We start from the raw sequence: 6,162 nt of genomic DNA, 5'->3' as shown, positions 1-6,162 counted from the left end.
AACAGATCAAAGCACATGGATCAACAAATAAACAATTCCCAACCATTAGATCACAGCAAATTAAATCCATACCACACATTCAAAATGAAGCCATTGCAATCCATGTGCATCCATGTCCACCAATTAAAATCAAGTCCCCAAAACTATAAAAGAAGTCCACCCACTGTTGAAGTTGCACAAACTATTCAGCAAACTTGAAGACAACATCACAAAACAGTGGCCAATATATTCAAGTTAGTTATCATTTATCAGATTTTTCTTACATTACAGTTCTGTTTTCATTGTTTTCATTTATCAGATTTCTTACATTACAGTTCTGTCCATTCATTTATCAGATTTCTTACATTACAGTTCTGTCCATAGGGTGGTGACAGTTAACCTATACAGTTACAGTTAACCTTTTTTATACAGAGTTTATGTATGTGTTCTAGCTTATACAGTTAACCTATTGAATACAGTCGTATCCATCTAATCGACGTCACAGGTTGCTTACCTTACAGGAATTGAAGGTTAGCTTACAGGAATTATTCGATCATCAGCTTCATAGGGATTACAACTTACATATCACAAATGTTACGTATGTCCAAATGTTACGTATGTCGTGCTAGTACTGTAGTCATAGCTTGTTTACCTAACAGGAATTGAACCTTGAACCTTAGCTTACAGGAATTGAGCGATTATTATGGCTTGGGTTCTATGCAGAATGAGTTAAAACATAGAACAAAAACGAATTGTAACTTTAATGACTCTGATAAACTTAGTAATTTTTCACATATTTTCAGACCTTGACAATCATCATTGAGACATCACATTGAAACATAAAATCGAAAGACATGTATTTTCAGAAGCATGAAGCTATTGAGAAAGCAAAAATTTTGATATTGAGTCGAAAGAGTGCAAATAAGTGAATTTCTACTACTGGTGAATGGACCATAGAAATGAGGAATGGTTTCTTAGAATGGAAGCCCGAGCGGATGACCATTTCTCTTTATTGGATTAGATGACTGTAAGATTTTAGATAATGAGAAAACACAATTATAAGTAACATAGCAGATGACCGTCTTATTGGCCTTCATATCTTTTCACCTCGTTGAGCTAGAGTGAGCTAGAACAAAGCTAGAACAAAGCATGGTTTCAGTTCACCCTTATCTATGAGTGAGCTAGAACAAAGCTCTGTATAATTACATATGTTATATGTATATTAAAGCTGAATCCAATCTATTAGGGAGATAACCAACCTGTGATACAGGTACTTTATCATATCTATACATGTATTTCTTAGGTTAGCACTGATAGTTCAACCTTTAGATGATGTTACTTGTAAAATATCTGTGCTATTACTTATGCCGAGTGTAATGAGAATGAGACAATGAGACAAGCAAGTGATTAGGTAAACAAGCATGGTTAGAAAGAGTCATGTGTAACTACTGTGTTCTAATTGCATAGCTTGTCATAAGCTTAGATAAGATACAAAGGTGACAAGTTAATCAATATACAACATGATATCCTGGGGTTCTCACTCTTAGTCATTCCTATTATATAAATACCTTTTTTCTTATTGGTATATAGACTACCGTTCTCTCCATAATCAATACATATGGATAGACTGTAATCACTGTATACGCATATCCTAATGTAATACATAATCAATACATATGAATAGACTGTAATCATTGTATACGCATATCCTAATGTAATACATAATCAATACATATGGATAGACTGTAATCACTGTACACGCATATCCTAATGTAATACATATGGATAGACTGTAATCACTGTATACGCATATCCTAATGTAACAAGCTCTGTATCCTAATGTATACGCATATCCTGACACTTCCCTATGAAAGTGAAACATTTGCTCTCATTATGAAAACAGTGACATACATGTTGACAATTTCCTGTAATAGAGGAAAAGTATTTTTGCAGAATTAAAAACGCATAATTTGACATATATTCTAATGTCTAAATGCAACATACATGTTGATAATTTCCTGTAATAGAGGAAAAGTAATTTTTGCAGAAGTAATAAAGCATAATTTAACATATATTCTAATGTCTAAATGCATGCAATAATTTTACAGGTTGTTGCATCTATGGCAAAAGGAAGTTACTCTTCTTGTACAAGGAGAAGTGGCAGGAGAGTGGCAAGGGGTGCGCAGCTGCGATGCACATCCTCTGATGATGACATGCCAGCTGATGTCGATGCCAACAATGCACCAGGGAACATTGTTGAAGATGACCATGTGACAGCCGCTGATGTTAACACACCATCAGCCACAGAACCACCATCAACAATAGTCCAAGGGGCAAGCTCAACTAAAACGATCAGTGCTATAAGAGGATGGACAAAAGAACAAATGTTAGTTGCAATTGACGACATAGAGTTTAATGGATACTCAGTTCGGGCATCTGCAGAAAAACATGGTATTCCTCCCTCATCAATACATTATTGGATAAATGGACTGACTCATACAAAACGTAGAGGGCCTCTTACAGTTATGACTAAGGATGAGGAGGCCGAGGTGGTTGAGTGGTGTAAAGAGATGGCCCAACTGGGACATGGGCTAGAGTTGATACAACTCAAATCAACAGTTGCTCAAATCTGTCAAGGGAGGCCAAACCCATTCAAAGATGGTTTTCCTGGTAAATCATGGTGGTTTGGGTTTAAAAAAAGGCATCTAGAACTTGTATTGCGTACTGCTGAGGGCCTTGACAGAGACAGAGCATTAAATTTGTGCCCTGCATTTGTGCAAAAATTCTATGACACACTTTCTAGTGCTTATGATAAACATTCTTATGGAGCAGACCATATATGGAACTGTGATGAAACAGGTTTACAGGCAGGGAGGAATTGTGGCATGCGGGTAATTGCCAAGAGAGGGAGCCGAAATGTGCCAAAGATTTTGCCCAAGAGTAGGGAGTGGATAACTATTTTATGTTGTGTTAATGCAATTGGTACTTCAATCCCAGGATTTTATCTATTCAAAGGTAAAAATCAACTGAAAAACTATATACAGAACTGTGAACCAGGTGCATGCATGGCTGCACATCCCCATGCATGGATGACTAAAGAATTGTTTCTAAGTTGGCTTTTTCACTTTGCTGCGTCGGTACCAGGTGGCGTCTCGCCTAATAACAGACACCTTTTGATATTAGATGGCCATGGCAGCCACATGGCTGTACAAAAAATTGAGGAAGCAAACAATTTAGGCATCGACCTATTGACATTGCCAACTCATACCACTCATAGACTGCAACCCCTTGATGTTAGTGTGTTTGGCCCTTTCAAGAACTATTTCAGGTCGGAGCGCGCTGCATGGATGGCAAAGAATCCATGGGTTGAGGTCAAAAGGTTTGAGCTAGCAGAGCTTGCAAGTAAAGCTTTTAAAAGGGCTTTGACACCATCAAATATCAAGGCTGGCTTTAGGAGGACAGGAATCTGGCCACTGAACTATGATGCTCTTATGCATGATACTGGTTGTAGCCAAGCGTTTCATGTGGATGGTCAGGAAGAAGGGAATGCCCAAACAGGTATTGAAGTGCAAGAAGTAGATGACCAAGATGATGTTGTTGCAGCTGGTAATATGATTTCCTCGTCTCAAGGACACTTATATGCTGAAGATGATGAAACTGTATGTGAAACACAATATAACAATGAACAAATTCACAGTAACATGGAGATTGTTCCACCAACTCAAGAACATGAAATTCCTGTTGTTGATATTGTTAATGTTATTGCTGAACATGCAGTTGACAATGACCAATTGACATTGCCAAGCCAAGTAACCCCACCTTCATGGCTAGCAGAAGCAATGATCAATAAGAATGCACATAGTGTCTCAGCAACCAATGAAGAAAGCATGAACATGCCCTCACAACCAGCAGAATTGAACAGTGAAATTGTTCATTTTTTTGTGGACAATATATCAATGGAAGAAGATGAAGGACATAATGAGGCATCAAATGAAAATAATGATATAGTTCAATCAGTTCCAACAGAAACTGGAAGGGAAGTACCAAGCAATGACATGCAGGTGGGAGGGGTGGAGAAGACACTTGGACGATTCCTAAAGCTACCAGTACAGAGAGTATCAATGAAAAAAAAGCAAGGTGCACCGGGTAGTCTTCGTCTGGGCCGAAGCTCACAGTTACTCACCTCAGAGGACTATATAAACCTGTTAGTTGAGTCTGAAAAAAAGAAATTTGAAATGCAAGAATTAAAACAGAAAAAGAAGGATCTAGTCAAGGAGAAGAAGGCAGCAAGGATTGTTGCAGCACAACATCGAGCAGGTGAAAAGATTGAAAGAGATAAAGCAAGGCAAATTAAGGACCAACAAAAGCAAATGGCAAGACAGGAAAAGGAAAAACGAAAGGCACAACAAATGCTTGAAAAGGAACAAGGGATGATCAATATGGTTGACAACGATACAAGAATAGCTAATGAAACCAGAATTATTTCAAACTCATTAGACTCCATTACAGATAATACACCGTTATTCCAAGATCTCATAAACATTCAAGTGCCTCACTATCAAATTGAGGGTTTACCCACTTGCCTTATTCCTACCAGAGTTGGTGCCAATTCTATGTATGCTCATTTCACACCTCCACTTAATGCAGGGACCAGTAGTGCAAATGTGAGGTATGGGTACTCAATACCTCCATGGTTGGAAGCTGCAAATTGGAGTCAATAATATGGCAGCAATCAACCATTTCCTAATCAACCCTTGACAGGTAGGCCAACCTACTTGGCTCAACAAGGTAACTCGGGGAGTTTTGGCACTCAAGATTCTCAGGGCCATAAAGAATAGGGGTGTGATATGTTTTTGTTTGTAACCACATTATGATGTGGATTTTGGATGGATTCTGTCTTTTTCTTGTCATAAAAACATTTTGGCTTACAACCTAGGTTATTTTATTGCTTTGAAACACTAACAACATTATGGTGCTATGCATTCACTACATTGAAAAGCCAACAGCAGCTTGGTTGGTTGTAAAGCAGTTTTATTAGCGAGTTAAGCACAAATGATATCAGTCCACAAAAGACGCTACAATGATAACTTAGATACTTATTCCCCTTTTGAAATTGTTATGTCAATTCATATTATGTCTTGGGGCATCTTTTTCCACTGCAAAGATGAACAATATTTCACAAAATAAATCACTTAATACTTCACCATTAGCTTCAAAATGATGCTCCCAACACTGATAAGTGATTTCTTATGGATATTAAACCTTAGCAAATTGATTTCTTCTTACTAAAACAAGTACACCAGATCTCAAAAAGCATATTTCAGATATCAGAAAACATATACCAGACCTTAGAAAAACACTTGGAAAGTCACCAACAGAAAAACATATGACTTTATTAGCCTCTTATGGTCAATGTGCAGTGGTCTTGGGCTTATTATTATTGTCTTATGGTATTTATGCAGTCACCATAGCAATATGCTTTAGATCTAATTATTCATTGCAGTCAACAAGTATCATAGAAAGCAGGCCACTGTAAGCAGTTTTTCAACTTTGAAAGAATAACCTAGATCTAAGTAAGCTTACCTACAAGCACATACTTCTGTAAAATATCCTAACTCGCAAACACATCCATCTTCTATTGAATACAGAAAGAAGTTAATACACAACAATAGCTCAAAACCAAAACTGAACTAAACTTAAAGCCTACACAACATATGTACTCCACAAAGATCATAAAGAGTTACAATTGGAACTAGTGGACTCTTTGAAGTCATTTTCTTCATTTTTGAAGTAATTATTATTTAAATTTGTTGAATAAAACCTGAAACACTGAGATAATAAGACACAGAGCTGCAAATAAATTCTCAACCATAAATAAGTAAATAAATCCAACAAATCTGATTTTAATATAATCAAATATGTAGTCATATATAGTTCTAAAATAATTGAGCTAAGAATTGTTCCAAGGAAACGAACAAAATGCATGTGATAGACAAAATTGAATGGCATAGGCAAACATGGGAGATAGTCTTTAGGAACCTAACCCAAACTACTGCAAGCACTAATAAATTATATGGAATGGTACAGAAGCTCGAAAGGCAGTTGAAACAATAAAAGATAAGTCAATAGGGCCAGATTTGTCAAATTACATGAGTTTGAACATAAAATAATCTCTTTGGGCAC

Source organism: Pinus tabuliformis, chromosome 2_2 (genome assembly GCF_031772625.1).
Source record: "Pinus tabuliformis cultivar Carrire ecotype Pingquan chromosome 2_2, CPIR1, whole genome shotgun sequence".
Lineage (NCBI taxonomy): Eukaryota > Viridiplantae > Streptophyta > Pinopsida > Pinales > Pinaceae > Pinus > Pinus tabuliformis.
This window is presented reverse-complemented; position numbering follows the sequence as displayed.